Source organism: Hypanus sabinus, chromosome 7 (assembly GCF_030144855.1).
Source record: "Hypanus sabinus isolate sHypSab1 chromosome 7, sHypSab1.hap1, whole genome shotgun sequence".
Taxonomy (NCBI): Eukaryota; Metazoa; Chordata; class Chondrichthyes; order Myliobatiformes; family Dasyatidae; genus Hypanus; species Hypanus sabinus.
The window spans coordinates 137912204-137929931 of NC_082712.1; the positions used below are offsets into that span (position 1 = coordinate 137912204).

Sequence of the window (17728 nt, forward strand, 5' to 3'; positions counted from 1 at the left end):
CTTCACTATTTGGTTTGAGGTCACATTTCTCCTTGTACATGTGCAATAATGCATTTTCAGTTAGTCTTAAGACTAGGCAGACTGCTTTTTGGGATACTGTGAGCAATTTTGGGCACTATATTGAAGGTTGGAAAGTGCTAGTTCTGGAGAATGTGCAAAGGTGACTCACAAGAATGATCTGAGGATTGAAAGGCTTAAGATGTGATTAAAAACATTTGATGTCTCTGGGCCTGTAGTCAATGGAATTTCCAAGGATGAGTGTGGAAATTTCATTAAAACATATTGGATACTGAAAAACCTGGATAGCATGGTTGTGGAGAGTATGTTCCCATTAATGGGAGCATCTAGGATCCAAGGGTGCAGCTGCAGAATAATGAATGACCCTTTAAATTGAATTGAGGAGGAATTTCTTCAGCAAAAATGTGGAGTATCTGTGGAATTCATTGTCCGAGAGAGCTATGAAGACCAAGTTATTGAGTGTTTTTAAAGCAGAGAATATCAAGATCTTGATTGGTGAAGGAGTTAAAAGAGGAAGGTGGGAGAATAGGTTTCAAAAAATATCATCCATAATTAAATGATAGAGCAGGCTCAATGGGCTGAATGGCCTAATTTGCTCCTATGTATTAACGTCTAAGATAAAATCTCCTTTACCACTGTTTTCAAGAAGTTCAGATTTGCAGGAGTAGGGAAAGCAAAACTACATGAAAATCTAAAATAGAAAATGTGCTGAATACAGCAGCTTTGGGAAGCTGCTCACATGGCATTTGCCAGATATGTTTAATGTCAAGTTGTTCAAAGAGTTTCAATAAACACCTGTGATATAATTGAACATTTAATAGACAATTAGTTTCCTGTATGTCCACCACAATGGGGAATGTAATATCCTCTGTGCCTCATTGCAGCATGTCTCTTATGCATGTGCTGCTGCGTGTGTGTGTGTGTAGATTGACAAAAGATGGTGAATAATATCAGACTTGAATTTTCTAGGTTCAAATTATTATTTACTTTCAGATTCTCAAGCTTTCTGGCTTATTAGTGTTGAAATTGTTGTCAAGTTTGACATGGGTAGATTAAAATAGCACAATGTATATCTTGTTCATTACTCTGTACATGTGTGGAAACAGTAAACCAATGTCTTAAATACCCAAACTAGGAATTTAAAGGCTGTAACAAAATTAGTTTGGGCACCAATGTTAATCTATAATGGACACGGTACTTTTGAAATATCTTGTTTTGTCAAAATGTCGCTGGAATGAAAATGTAGATTTTGTAAATGTATTGTTCCATAATTTTTGATTCTGTCCCCAAAGTGGATTGAGGAGGAATGACTTTTTGTTGACTTCTTAAGGATAGGAGAAGAATGTTTCAAAAGGAAAGCTGTAGACTCGAGGCTTTTCCTGAAAATGCAATGAAGAGAGAGTTATGATGTTTTACTTAGTCTAGTATTTGGACTATTTTAATGTGGGGTTTGGGGAATGGCATGGGGAAAAAGGTGTTTAAATCAAAAGCAAAATAAAGTCAAAGATCCTTAAAATGTGAAATCAGGACATTGTCATGGATATTCTGCAAATTGGCGACATTTGTGGTACCTAGTGATTATTCAACAAAGTTTAAAATATTGCTATTTTTATTTCTATGGATGTTCTGAGTATCTCCATCATTTTCTATGTCTATATCAAGATGGCACACTATACCCTCAAACCACATTGTTTCCACATTGCGAGGGTTCTTTGGAACATAGATCTTGCCTAAAATTTGGAAAAAAAACGCCTCTCGTGTTTGTCAGCTAGCTGCTGCATCTGCCTCCTTTCCATGATCCATCTGAGCTTGAGGTCCCAGGGTGTTTCTGTGGACCTCAGCTGCCTTTTGGCTAAAGATCAGGATTCTGTCAGAAGAAATCACAACAACGTATCTTGGGTTGAGACTGTATTTTCAGTGTCAGTATGCTCTGCATTTACAATTTCCCATTTCCTGGACCTCTTGCTTAGTCTCACAAATCAGCCTGTTTCTTGAAAATAAGTCAAACATTGCTTGGCAAGTTTGGATGCCAGAGACTTTTGCAGGTTTTTTGAATACAGTGATGATGATTTTCGTATCACTGCTTGTCTCTTGTTGGAGCTCTGATCAGTGATTGTTCATGTTTACATTTGAATTCTTCCTGACCCCATCTGTTATTATCAGGGTTGGGTTGGTGCGACTGTGCTGTTGACCATAGCGTCATGGTTCTTAGAATAAACAGAGGTCATGAGTCGTCTATCTTCTGGAGAAGTCACCTATCATTGAGATTAGCCTTTCCATGAACCCTTCCCTTCTGTATACTTTACTCCTTTGTCTTGTTGAAAGCTGCTCTGCTAATGTTCAAATGTATGAATATAGTATTAATGGTAAGACTCTTGGCAGTGCGGAGGATTAGAGGGATGTTGGGGTCCGAGTCCATAGGGCATTCAAAGCAGCTGCGCAGGTTGACTCTATGGTTAAGAAGGCATATGGTGTATTGGCCTTCTTTAATCATAGAATTGAATTTAGGAGCCAAGAGGTAATATTGCAGCTATATAAGACCCTGGTCAGACCCCACTTGGAGTACTATGCTCAGTTCTGGTCGCCTCACTACAGGAAGGATGTGGAAGGCTTAAAAAGGGCGCAGAGGAGATCTACAAGGATGTTGCCTGGATTGGGGAGCATGCCTTATGAAAGCAGGTTGAGTGAACTCAGCCTTTTCTCCTCGGAGCGATGGAGGATGAGAGGTGACCTGATAGAGGTGTATAAGATAATAAGCATTGATTGTGTGGGTAGTCAGAGGATTTTTCCCAGGGCTGAAATGGTTGCCACAAGAGAACACAAGCTTAAGGTGCTGGGGAGTAGAATCAGAGGAGATGTCGGGTAAGTTTTTTTTATGCAGAGAGTGACGAGTGCGTGGAATGGGCTGCCGGCAGTGGTGGTGGAGGCAGATATGATAGGGTCTTTTTAAGAGACTTTTGGATAGGTACATGGAGCTTAGAAAAATAGAGGGCTATAAGTAAGCCTAGTAATTTCTAAGGTAGGGACATGTTTGGCATTACTTTGTGGGCCGAAGGGCCTGTATTGCACTGTAGGCTTTCTATGTTTCTGTGAATTCCTAGACTCTAATTGTGAGGTGCTATACAGATCTTAAGATGTTGGGTTATTTATGATGGTCCTATATTTGAGGTCATGGCCTTGATATGGAAGATGAGAAGATGCCTGCACACAAATTGATCTAAAATGGGATGGTCATTGAAAGCCAGCTAGCTTTGTGGCCTCATAGGCAAGTTGATTGTATCTCTGCACACCAAGAGTACAAAGTGGATTCTTCTCATCAGCAACACAATGGACAAAATGCCTACTTCACTTCTACCTAAGTGTAGCCATTCAATCAATTGTGCTTGATGAGCACTGTACTTAGTCATCTTTAATCTTATTAAAACCTTCAAATCTGTCAAGCAAATAGGAACGAGGACAGCATGGTAGCAGAGAGGTTACATAATGCCTTACAGCACCAGCAGTTTGGGTTTAATTCCTGGCACTTACATTCTGCCTGTGATTGTGTGGGTTTCCAATGATACAGGTGTTAGGGTTAGTAGTTGTGGGCATGATGAGTTGGCACTGGAAGCATGGTGACAGTCACAAGCTCCCCACAGCACGTCTTCAGACTGTCAGTCATCAACACAAAAATGGCGTATTTCACTGTTTTCATTTGCATGTGACATTTAAAGCTAATCCGTAAATCTGCAAATCTTTAACTATAGAGTAGTCTTGTCATATTTGGCTGTTCTCAAAAGTTCTTTACAATGTATGGTCTACTCTATAATGACATTCAAGCCACAAACCTCATCACAGACACAATCCTGGTCTAGATCGATCAGACAGGACTCTGTCATTGCACTAACATTCCAAGCTTAACTGCAAAGCTTCAAATCACTTCCTGGCTTCCTGCTGGAGTGAATTTAATAATGAACACATTACACAATAGAATTAAAGTCATACTAGCTTTCATTATAAAGTTAGAATCCACAGTCAACACCTGACCCTGCACACTTGAGGACAATCCCCAAACCATAGATTCTTTCACTGAAGTCTATGAAGATGAACATAAACATCTGGAAGTTCCTTCAATCTCCTGTGGCAAAGCTTTGGTTTATACCATTCCCCGGTTCTTACACCAGATTGCCTTTGTTGTTTGAATAGGATTTGAGCTAATTTCTCTGGATCACCCTCTTCAGACATTTAGTGGAATCTAGTGCAGGGGATTATATTTGGAGATGTGGCTTTACTGGCATTTTTTTTGGTATTTAACTTTTCTTGGTAGCTGAATTAGTGGCGGAATAATGTAGCCTTGAATTATCTCATTCAGTCAATCTGTTTTGTTTTTGCAAGGTAATAAGCTGATCCTGTCTGAATGCCACAAATACTTGATGTCCTCAACATTTCCCAAACTTGTTGTAAATGTTAGGCCTCCCTGTGCCATCCCTATCACACTAGTTAATCGAACACATATGAACTTAATTTACAGTGCTGAAAAGCTACGTGGACCATTTTTCTATCTCATCTTCACTTGAGTTTGTCAAAATTAAGTGTAGAAGTGAACAAAAAGATGCAGTAACCAATATTCTAGCGATGCACTCTGGGGAAAATCTCCCATGTTGTTGTAGGCTAATTTCAAGTCAAACCTGGTAGTAGGCTTGAGGTGTGGTAGCAAAGTTAGAGAAAGAGGTTATCAGTTAGAATTAAATTTATACAATGATACAAAAGCAGTCTTTTGCCCTGTAATCCTTTCTACTCCTATTTCCTTTGAATGAACTGAAGACATGTCTGTGTGACAGACATATTATAAACATTTTGTGAAGACCTTTGATAGAGTTTGCATTACTGGTGATCATGAACAGTTCAAGGTGGGCTTATGTAGTAAACAGGTTGACAGGATGGAAGTACTCATGTTTTGGGGGCAGGACATTTGACATTCACTGAATAATATTCTGAGGCGTTGCATGAGAAAGTTTGTTTATACTTGTTGTTTTCTAGGTCATCTACCATTCAAAAACTTCCACTGAGAACATTGTGCTTGTGCACATGAGCTGTTTTCCATATGGGATACAAAATATAATTCCACATCACTGTTTGAAGCATTGTTGGTAAAATAACCTTGCATTGCTTAACTAACCTTGAGGTTTAAGTTCCATTGAAATGTGTGGAACTGCTGAACTCTATTCTGCCATCAACAGTAAAACTATTTGGATGAAATAGCTTGTGAATGGAGTATAATATTTTAAGTTTCGCTTTCAGTGAGAGAATAAGAAAAGTAGTTTCTCCTCGAAAGGGTATTAAAGGAAGAAACACTTGTTGAATTCAAAAAGCACTTGTATCATCAATTGGTATGCAGTAACCTACAAAACAGTGGATAGAGAGCTGGGAAAAGAGATTAAGTTTGTTAGCTCTTTATCAGCAATCTTGGCCTTCTGCCAGTGGTCTTTTGTATACTGTAAATACTGTAAATTTCGAATTGTTTCAATGCTGATCAGATTTATCTCTGAAATTTCCATCAGGGAAACACAATGCTGTTCTGATTCTACCAAAATAGTTCATGTGCCAGTTTAAGTTTGAGCAGGATTATTAAGAGAAATCTTTCTTATTGGGGTGTTTAGATTATGGTAACAGAATTACAGAAAGACTTGAAATGATTAAACCATGCTTTCAGATAATTGAAATTACACTGTGTGGATTCTGGCTGTTGAACAGAATCTGGGTCAAGTGCATTCCCTGTCAAGTCTACCCAAGTTTCACCAAGTTCAGCTGGAATGTTTTTCATGTTTTAATTAATGTCTCTGAAGAATTTTAGAGCCTGGTCATACTGCGTTATTGTTTGGCACAAGGAATGGAATAACTGGGGAAAGAGCTGAGATTAGTTGAGCAAGTCTTTGAGTTACTATTTAAAATTGTCATTTCTGGAGGTGAGTTGCAGTGGAAGTTGGAAATACCTGTACAGCTCAACTGCAAATATGCATTTTTGTTCACTTCTGGTCTCAGAAATCCAAATGATTGTCGTGACCTGGTGTTTAGTGATAAGTGATGTGACTGAATTGCAGAATACAAGTTAGATCCCTGTGACTGTAACTCATTTAGCTTGAGATTAGACCATTTTAATCGATAATGGCATTCTTGAAGGTTGCGAAATGGCAAAAGTTCTAACATTTAATTGCTGTCTAGTTAACTCCTGATTGACTGGGGAGAGTGTCGTGCTTGGATTTGAAATTTATTACCTAGATTTGCAGACGAAGAATGGAATAATTGTTAGCACTTGTTTTTAAGTCCGAAGAACAAACTGGGTCCTGCTAAAGTGGCATTGGCATGAAAGCGATGTGGTGGGGAAGAAGCTTCCTATTGGTATAGAATTTGATCTACTGGTATATGGTGGGATGCTTATAAATTTCGTACAATTTAAGGCTGTTTGGTCAATAATTCAGTGATTTAAATATAATGGCCTTCTCTTACTATTCTTAATCCTGGTGCAGGGTTTCAACCCAAAATGTGAATAGTTCCTTCTCCTCCCATCTGACACAAAATCTGCTGAGACTAAAAGACATAGGACCAGAATAAGGCCATTCAGCCCATCAAGTCTGTTCTGTTATTCCTTCATGGCTGATCCTGGATCCCATTCCACCCCACACACCTGCCTTCTTGCCATATCCTTTGATGTCCTGATCAATCTGGAAGCAATCAACTTCCTCCTTAAATATACCCACATATTTGGCCTCCACTGTGATCTGTGGCAGAGCAATCAACAGATTCACCACTCTGTGGCTTAATATAAACTCCTTGCCTCTCTTCTAAAAGGCTACCCCTCACTTTTGAGGCTATGCCCTCTTGTTCTGGATACCCTCACCTTAGGAAATATCTTCTCCACATCCACCCTATCTAGTCCTTTCAACATTCAGTAGGTTTCAGTGAGGTCCCCCTGCATTCTTCTAAATTCCAGTGTACAGGCCCAAAGCTGCCAAATGCTCCTTGTACATTAACCCCTTTATTCCTGGAATCATCCTTGTGACTCTCCATTGGAGAGTCCATTGACATTGGACTGTCTCCAATGACAATACATCCCTTCTGAAACTTGGGGCCCAAAACTGTTGACAATGCTAAAGCTTCAGCATTATCTCTTGTTTCTACATTCCATTCCCCTTGAAATAAATGCCAACATTGCACTTGCCTTCTCTACCACAGACTCAAGCTGTAAGTTAACCTTCTGGGTGTCTTGCACGAGGATTCCCAAGTCCTTCTGCACCTTTGATGTTTGAGCATTCTCCCTATTTAGATAATAATCCACACCATTGTTCCCTTTACCAAAATGCATTATTGTACATTTTTCAGCACTGTATTCCACCTGCCACTTTGCCTTCCAATTTGTCTAAGTCCTGCTGCAATTGCTTTGTGTCTTTAGCGCTACCTACCCCTCCACCTATCTTCGTATCATCCGCAAACTTTGCTGGAAAACCATCAATTCCGTTATCCAAATTATTGACAAACAATGCGAAAAGTAGCAGTCCCAATATTGACCCCGAGAAACTCTGAGTCGCTGGCAGCCAGCCAGAAAAGGCCCCCTTTATTCCTACTTGCTACCTCCTGCCTGTCATTCATACCTCTATTCATGCCAGTATCTTTCCTGTAACGCTAGAGGATCTTATATTATTATGAAACCTTGTGTGGAACCTTATCAAATGCCTTCTGAAAATACAAGTAAATGACCTCCACTGCCTCTCCTTTGTTATTTTCTTGAAGAGTTCTAATAGATTCATCCGGCTAGATTTCCCTTCACAGAAACTATGCTGACTTTGACATTTTATCATTAGTCTCCAAGTATCCTGGAACCTGATCCTTGATAATAGACTCCAACACTTCCCCAACCACTGAGGCTAGGCTAACTGGACTATAATTTCCTTTCTTTTGCCTTCCTCCTTAAAGAGCGGAGTGACATTTGCAATCTTCCAGTCCTCTGGGACCATGCCAGAATCAAATGATTCTTGAAATATCAAGACCAATGCATCAGTTATCTCTTCAGCAACCTCTCTCAGGACTCTGGGATGTAGTCCATCTGGTCCAAGTGACTTATCTATCTTAAGACCTTTGAATTTGCCAAGCACATTTTCCTTTCTAATAGAAATGACACTCACTCCTACTTGATCCACTGTGTTCTAACAGATATTGTTTGTTATTTATTGATTTGCATGTCAGTCAAATTTGCCAGTTTTCAAGGCAAGACATGAACTGAAAGACCAAATTGATATGCCTTCGTTTGAAAACTGCGAAAAGAAGAAATCCATTTTTGGGGGCATTATTGCACCATGCTTATAAAAGTACTGCTTGTAAATTTGGAAAAATAAGACATTTAAAGCAAAAAAATCTATTTTTGTCACAATCTTCACAAAGAAATGTACATAACCCTGATTTTCAGTTTGAACTTGAGGAAAATCATATTCATAGGGATTCCTGAGGCATGCATTCTCGATTAGATTTCAGTCATGACCTATGACATCAATGGGTAATATCAATGTCTTCAATTGGCCAAAATTTTTTCTTCAAGCTGATGACTTCTATAACAAAATTTTCAATTATGGACACCATATTTACAGTACTGTGAAAAATGTCTTGAGCACATGTATAGCTTTCCTTAGCCAGAAAGTGGTGAATCTTTGGAATTTGTTACTACAGGCAGCTGCGGAGGCCAAGTCATTGTGCATATTTAAGGCAGAGCTTGATAAGTTCTTGATTAGTCAGGTTACTGGGAGGGGGCTGGAGACTGGAGCTGAGAGGGAAATGGATCAGCCATGATGAAATGGCAGAGCAGACTTGATGGACTAAGTGGCCTAATTCTGTGTTTATATTGTATGGTCTTACGTTGGTTAAATAGGAAAGTGGTTGGGAAACAGAAATAAAAGTACTTAGCTTTGTCTTGGGTCAGTAGTATTAAGTGTTATTTGGTAATTGAAAAGATATATACAGTACTATGCAAATGTCTTAGGCATCCTAGCTAGATATGTATGCCTAAGACTTTTGCACAGTTCTTTACCTGTCAAGCCTACCAAGAATTTTTTTTAAAGTATTTGTGAACTACCTACCTGTGTGTCCCATTGATTATCTCCTACCCTATCTGTGGGGACAAAAACTGCAGATATTATATACCAATGGAGTGGAGAGAAGTTGCCCTCAACCCCATGGGTACAAGGTATTCTACTGAAGCCTCTGTCATCCTCACAATTAAAATCTAGCAAGCATGGATATATTATAGTTGGTCGCCTCCTCAAAATCATCCGAACAGTTGAAGACTGAGCACATATCTGTGCAGCATCTCATGTGTCACAGGCTCCAAACCCAAAAGTGAACCATTTACCCCAATGGTATATAACTTCTCTGCACCCCCCTCCCCACAAGACCCAGGACTTTTTTCATCTTGTATATCTATCCAAGTCATTTTAAAAGTTCAAATGCACCATATCTTCTGGTTGTCTTTAATCTGTCCCAGCCACCAGCTTCGATGGCAGAAGAAGGGAACCCCTGTTGTTTGAAGGAGGAGAACATCTCGGATGTGCTGGAAAGCCTGATCCTGAGTATGGAAGTGGTAGAGATGGAGGAACTGAGAAAAGGGGGTAGGAGTTTTTGCAAGTAATGGGGTGGGAAGAGTTAGAGTCAAGATAGCTTTGAGAGCTGGTAGGTTGATGAGACACATCCAGAGATGTAGACAGAGACATTGAGAAAGTGGGGGTGGGTAGAGGGAGAGGTGTCAGAGATGGCCCAAGTCAGTTTCAGGCAGGGTGAAAGTTGGAAGCAAAGTTGATGAAATGCAGAAGCTCAGCACTTGTGCAGGAAGCAGCACTGATACAGTCACAGATGTAGCGTAGAGCGTGCTGGAGAGTGTTTTGCATGTTACATTACATTAGTCATTGAATTGAAGGGTGTAGAGCTTTAGAGCAGGACTTAAAAGCAGTTATTCCTTGAAGCATCTGACAGAATCTCTTTGTATAATCTTTGTGACCTGCAGCAAACAAAACTAACCAGTAAAAATTACAGATCTTGATAAAAGCAACCTTTCTTGACTTCACCTTCTTGGGCAGTACCACAGGGAGGAGGATGTCTTGTTACTCCTTGTCTATCTAGCAAAATGAAATGTAGAGAATGAGTTCATGTGAGAGGCTTTTTTTTGACAATTCGATATATTACAAAATACTCTGCAGCTATTGTACACTTAATTTCATTCCTATATTATAATCATGATATTAAATCAGTGGCATTCTCAATTTATCATTTAAAGCATCCTGTTGGTCAATTAGCTGAAGTGTATTCAACCTGAAATGTTATCTTTCCCTTCCACAGATGATGCCTGACCTACGGATTTCCTGAATTTAAAAAAAAATTTGATCATGAGTACTGATTGATCGGGGAACTAATCTATCATCTCCATCCCCGGTGGAACGGTATTTCATAATGCGCTAATTTAGTTGTGTGTACATACAATTTCCTCCATGTTCAACAAGCAAGGTCTGCAGTCATCAGTGGAATCCAAACCCGAGATTCATTAAGTGGCTTGTTATTCTCTATGACCTGCTGTATACCTGTAACAGCTTGAATATCTTCCACTTGGAGAGAGAAGATTAAAATTTAAGGGCAAGATTCATCTCTTGATCTCACTGAATATGCTAATAATATAAAAAAACTATTCAAATGTTCATATGGTCATTTATTCCCCAGCTTTCCATTACACTTCATATAACAAACTTTATTATATAAGGTAAGTGCAATTTAATTCTTGCTCTAGGCTGGACTGCAAAGGAAACTAACTGGACAAATTGCAAACCCTCTACTGGTTACATCTGCACAGACCCTTGCAGAAAATCTTGGTGGGAAAATTTATCAAAGAAAAACTATCTTCAATTTTGTTTCATTGAAAATATAAATAATCTGCTAAAGGCATTATTAGATGAGTTGCAATTATTTTTCTTCAGTCACATTCTTTCCCATTTAGTGAAGGTCATGTTAGATTTTGGCTGTAGTTGCACAGATCTGTAACACCAGGTCATTTGGTGATGTTCAACACAAGATAGTCTAGGCTTGCAGTTTAAAAGAAAAACAGGACCAGGATTTAACAAACTTCACTGGATGTCCGTGCAGGAAAACACTCATTACTATTTGGTATGGGAACTGTAGCTATTTATTTTTTTTCCCCTTTTCTCCCTTACCTGGGATATTTGTCACCCTGTGGATTATTCAATCCAACAAAAAATCTCCAGTGTATCTCAAAATTGATACTCGGACATATTTTGCCATTATGACTTGCAGGACCATTTGTTTGTAATTTTGAAATCTATTTAAATTGAGGTAATTAATACTTGAGCTGAACATTGTATGATTTTGAATTTATGGACTAATGAATATCATCCTGTAATATGAGTCCGTTTAAGGTACCTTTCGTATTGTATGCCACAGATACTTGTTGCTGTGCTGTTTCATACAGCTGTAGTAGTGTTCAAGAAAGCTTGGCAACTGTTAGCGTGGGGGTTTGTGTGAAGGATTGTTTTTGTTTGCTCCTTCAGTAAGGAATCTTTTTCATGTCAAATAGATCTGACACATTTTGACATCAAAACTTGGATTTATTTTAATTTTATGAAGAGGTTTTCTTGCCATTAGGATGCAGATTGGTTCCCAAGAATAAAAAAGCACAATTAAAGGCAGATGGGTTTAAGCAGTTGCTGTCCTTGATGCTGTCGGGGATGTTATTGAAATTCTGAGACGTATGCATTGGACTGTAATTCATATCGGCTTCTTTCAGTTCTGTTTTTTTGTGTTCTTGCCCATTCTTTCTTGTTCCCGATTGATAGTCTGGGGGTTTGGGGTTTGATATTCTTGCTGCCAGTTTCCGGGTGGGCGATCTGTTATTTTTTGTGCGGGGGAGGAGTTGAGGGGGGATTTGTTTCTTTTTCTTTCCATGCAGAGGGCATTGATGTCTTTTCTTCCAACAACTCCCATGGTTTTTACATATTTCATTGCTATCTGGTGAAGACTAATCTGAGTTGCATTCAGCAGACGATCTTTGATAATAAAATGAACCTTTGAATACCAAAAGAAAGAATTCTGAGATTTTCTTAGTAAGTTTGCTTTGAAGGGGTGAAAGAACAAGTATTTTTTTTGGTTCTTCAACTGAATGAGTAAATCCAATTGATTTCGGTTGGCATTGGCATGTGATTAACTATGTATTATCCATTCTTGTGTTAGGAGGCAGAAGGCATAGTTACATGTATGTCTGGACTAGAGAATTTAACTTTTTGGGTTTGTAATTTGGGAGCTTAATGAAAGGCAGTTTAGGCAGCACATTCTAATAAAATTGTTCTTATTACTCTGAAATGTTAAAAGTTTCAATACTTGGTTTCCATTGAAGTTTTTAATTACATATACATTTGATTTGGTAAAAGTTGAAGACTAACTGATGAACTTTTTACAGTCTTCAACTCGATTGCTACTAATCGTTCGGCTTATGGACTCTTAATGATTTTGTCCTTGTTTAGCAAAATTGTGATTAAAGTCACTTTACTGTACAAATGCAGATTAGTTACTGAAATATGGAATGGGTCTTTAAGATTGCCAGAATATTGGATTTACGGCTATTTCATGTGTGTACAGGTTTCCCAGAGCCTGCCAAAGGTGATATATGTGATTCATTGTACTCTTTTTCACTGGAGATTGATAAATGACAGGTATTCCAGCACTCGTAGCAAATATCCATTCAGAGCCTGTAAATCCCAGCTTGCTACTTCAAAGTTTCTATCAATTTCATTGCAACTATCTATCAAACAGTTTAACACACCTTAGAATTTCTCTCAATTGTTAACTCTTGCATCATTTAGTTTCTTGGTCTGCACTTCATTTTCTTACCATTCCTCCAGTGCAATTTAAAGTGAATTTGAGTTTTGATTTTTTTTCTGCATTCTGATGTGACATCAACTTAAGATATTAATTCCAGTATTCACTCCACAATTTCCAAGAATTTTTGTGTTTTTTTTTCAGATTTTTGGCAGCAGTACTTCACTTTTGGATTAATCATGTTTAATATGTTGTGTTGTGCTTGGGAAGATGGATTATTACATGGGCGGCATCCTCTTTTTGCAAAAATCCATGCAGGTTCTCCTCCCAAGCCTAAACACTCAGGGAGCATGGTTACTGGTAATCAGTAAGACAACTCCATAGTTGACTACCTAGACCGGGGGTCGGCAACCTGCGGCTCCCGAGCCATTTGTGGCTCTTTCACCTCTGTGCTGCGGCTCCCTGTGGCTTTGGGAAATAATTGGTCAGTATTTAATTAAAATGTATTTTATGTTAGTTTGTTAGCTTTTGAAATGTAATTATGGTGATCTTGTACATTTCCTGCCACATCCGAAACGGCTCACAATTAGCCGGCATTCCGGCTAAGGGAGATAGCCTACGGGGGTTTGTGAGTACGCGTCTTTTGCAGCATCTGCGTCCATGGGGGCTGGGTTGAGGGAGGCTTAAAAGCAAGGCTGTTTAGTTCGAATAAAGCTATCTTTGACTGCAGTTTACTGACACCGCTACAACGTGTTTTTATCGCTGGCTGTCCAGACGGAAGGTGCTGAAACGCTTTGTCGCGTGTCTGGAAGAAGTGAAAACTTTCCTGGGCAGCAAAGGGCTCACCTTTCCTGAGCTGGAACAGCCAGAGTGGCTGGAAAAGCTACACTTCATGGTAGACATGACAGCGCACCTGAACACGCTGAACACAGCTCTTCAGGGGAAAGGACGTACAGCCCTGCACATGTTGGAGGATGTTTTGGCATTCGAGCGCAAGTTGACAGTGCTTGCCAGAGATTTACAGAAAGGCACTTTGTCTCACTTCCCCAATTTGAGAGAGTTCAAACAAGGTCACGACATGATAATTTCGGAGTATTTACATTCTGCAATCATCGCAATGCAAACATCGTTTGGGAAACGCTTCTGTGAGTTCAGAGAGGAAAAAAACACATTATCCTTCCCGGTCACTCCCTTAAGCATCGATCCTTCCCTACTGAATACGACTGCATTGGCAGGTGTGAGTCAACCTGATCTTGAGATGGAACTGGCCGACATAGCCGACAAAGACATATGGGTGTCCAAGTTTAGACGCTTGACAGCAGACCTTGAAGATGTTGCCCGTCAGAAGGCCGTTCTTGCTCAGAAACACAAATGGAGTGATATTGAAAACCTCACAGATGACAGCTTGCGATCCTGTGTAAAGATGAAGGTGACATCATACAGCCCTGATGTGCAGACGCTGTGCGCTGAGGTCCAGGAGCAGAAATCCCATTAACCAAGTATGATAAATATTTTAATTGCCTATTATTTTACTTATATTCATATTTTTTCATAGTTCAGTGAAATAGTCCTTTCATTTTTCAGGATGACAGCTGGCTGACGTTATTTTTGGTTTGCTGCTGGCGGAAAATTTAAGTTCGGCGTTTTTCATAAATACAAGAAGGACTCAAATAGACATTGAATATTTTACTTAAAAGTAACTTTCAACCCAACGTCTTTTTTTCGGAGTTCAAAATGTTTTTGTTGCATGCAGAAATGTAATTTCGTTTTCTCTGCAGGAGTTCATCAATTTCATAAATGCAACACATTATAGTTTGTTTATACATAGCATAAAGGCAAAAAAAAACGTTGTATGCAGTGTTATTTCATTTTAAATGTCAAACGGGTTTTGCGGCTCCCAGTGTTTTCTTTTCTGTGGGAAACGGGTCCAAGTGGCTCTTTCAGTGGTAAAGGTTGCTGACCCCTGACCTAGACCATAGACCTACCATTAACTGAGGGGTCAGTGGACTCCAGTTTGAGAATCCCTGACTTTAACAAACTGCCAAACTGGTATAATGCAGAACAGGTGATTAAAAACATTGCACCAATTTGACTAATCCTGGAGTCATAAATTACTCAAACAGTTAGTGACCTTTAGCTGCAGTTGATATGAGGGAATTTGGAAACTCAGGTTATTCATGCACATCAGCACAAGTAGAAAACAAAAATTTGCTTTTATTAATAGGAGATGAGGGGCAGTGGAGAGTACAGAAGTGTAAAATTTGGAATACTATCAAAATTAGAGGAAACTTTCAGTTTATTATTTCTAATACTTTCAGGCAGCTTGATATTGGAATAAACCTCTGCACAGCATCAACTGTCTTGATAGGATTCTTGCTACCAGTGTGGAAATTAAGATGGAAGAAGTTAGCAAATATACTACAGGGAGATTTATAAAGAGATTACATTAGTACCATGTGAATTCAATAAACACTGACCTCTGAAGTCCAGCTTTGCAACTTTTAATCCTATTGATGTGTTTGGCACAGAATTAATGTCTGAAGAATGTAGCTTGCAACTGAGTCTCTCAAACAGGTTGTGTTGAGAGCAGCTCAGATGGAAAAAAAACCCTGACCAGTTCACACAACATGTCTGCAATTCTTCAATAACAACCGATGACAGTGATTTGAATATTTCTAATATTCAATCATCCCTTTTTAACTAGTCAAAATATTTATTGCCTGAGGGTGGTAAAATGTGCTGGAGGTGTCTGTTCATGGGGAAAGCCAAATAATAATCTGAAATTAAGGATAAAATGGTGTGCTGGATATGAATCTCAAAGGTCTGAGACTGCTGAGCATATGGTGTTTTTGAAATCATTGAAGTCTGGAGGCTACCTGCTCAAAAGTTGTGTGATGTTTTTGATCTTGTATTGGAACAGATTACAGCAAAGGCTGATCAGGAGGCCGGTCAGGAAGGGATGAACAAAAATTGCTAATCTGGCTCATAAAACCCTCATCCACTGAGTGCTGGAGGTTCAAAGAATGAAGGGGGTTTCATTGAAATATATAACATATTAAAAGTCCTTGATAGAATAGATGCAGCGAAGCTATTGCCAGTCATGGGAGAGTCTAAGGCTAGAGGGCACATATTCGAAACAGAAGGACATTCCATTGGCTGATCATGGCTGATCTTTTTTTTCCCCCCTCTTCCCTCCCCACTTCCTGGCCTTCTCCCCATAACCTTTGATGCTGTGGCCAATCAAGAACCGATCAATCTCTGCCTTGAATACACCAACAACCCAGCCTCCACAGCAGCCTGTAGTAACAAATTCCACAATGTCATCACCCTCTGATTAAAGAAATAAAATAACTAAAAGAAATATTGTTTTCTTTTTCTTGTACTTGTGTGTAGAATGGTTTGTCTGGATGGCTTTTTATTGTATCTTAGTGCATGTGGCAATAATAACCAATTACTTAACTAAAACCTATCAACTTGCATGCTCTCCCCACTTCCCTTCACTCTTTCCCTCCCACTTCCAATTTTAAATGCCTTTTATCCTTTGTTATAGTTCTAATGAGAGGTCATTGACATTAAATGTTGATTTTTTCTTTGGTTCTGCTGATATTGCATGACCTGGGTAGATGCACCATTTCGTATGTAGAATAAATTTATGACAGTATGTTGTTTCATCACAGAGAATGTTATTTCACTGTAATTAATTTCCATTATGGAATTTAGAAAATTACATGTGCACTGAATAAACTTTTTTTTTATCTCCATTATCACAATATCATTACATGTATGATTAAATTTGAGGTGGCAGAAGACAGTGAATTGGTCACAAGGTACACCGACCATATTATAGTTACATTTAGCATCTATGACTTCTGTCAAGGCAAATTTGTAATTTCCTTGAGCATTCTGTAATAAAATTGAGATCCTTGCTGCTTCAGGTGACTTTGGTATTATGTATTCTTCTTTCAAGTGATAGGTAGAACACTTCACAAACTGGAGCTGTCAATTGCAGTTTGATGGGCCTGTCTTTTGATTTTGTTTGTCAGTTCTGAGTGGGTTATAGTGAATGAAGTATTTTCTCTTTTTCGCCTCGCTTGAGGATTCCTCTGTTCTTCTGACCTCTAGCTTTAACCCCTCATGAGAGTTAACAATGTATAAAATTTGAAACTGGTGTATTTCCAAAAAAATTTACAAGAAGTATTTACAAAAATTAGCTTTATTTGTCACATGCCCACCAAGACATACAATTCAATAAGCTGTTTGGTGTTGACCGACACAGTATGAAGGGGCAGTCCCCAAGAGTGTGCATGTTTCTGACACCTAATGCAATTCAATTAGGAACTTTTTATAATAGATACATTTCCTTTAAACTTACCAATATTTCCCGAGGGGAAAATATAGAATTGTCATCAGTAGCACGAGTCCAACTCAGGGATTTATCAAATGATGACAAATCCGAAATACATTTTCCTTTTGCTGTACATTTACCAGAGTTGACAGGTGGCACTATAACTTCTGATGTTTCTGCTATGCAAAGACATGGACCTCACTGTAGCCATTCAGCCAACAAACCACAGCTATGTTCCCTGGTCATGGAGCAGATCACCCCTTCCCAGCTTTAGTGTCATGTAATTGAAGTGATTGGGGACTTGATTAAAAATTTACAATTTTCTTGCCTTGAGAATGCATTAAAAACAAGTCAGCTTGTGTGTTAGTCTCACATTTGTCTGAATACATTTCAAATGATTTGAGTTCCAGCAATTAAGTTTCTTAATGCGAAACATACTTTGTGACTCTGCATGTCTTTCTACACAGTGTGCATTAGTGTTTGATGATAATGCAGTCATTATTCTTTTGGGTTTTTGTTAGTTATTTA

The 17728-nt window shown here is 38.9% G+C and overlaps 1 protein-coding gene across 5 annotated transcripts in view; it reads left to right on the plus strand.

The window, feature by feature from the left end:
* plekha7b (pleckstrin homology domain containing, family A member 7b) overlaps positions 1 to 17728 on the plus strand; it is a 422578-nt gene that overhangs the window by 84166 nt on the left and 320684 nt on the right. The gene's annotated exons all lie outside the window — the stretch shown is intronic.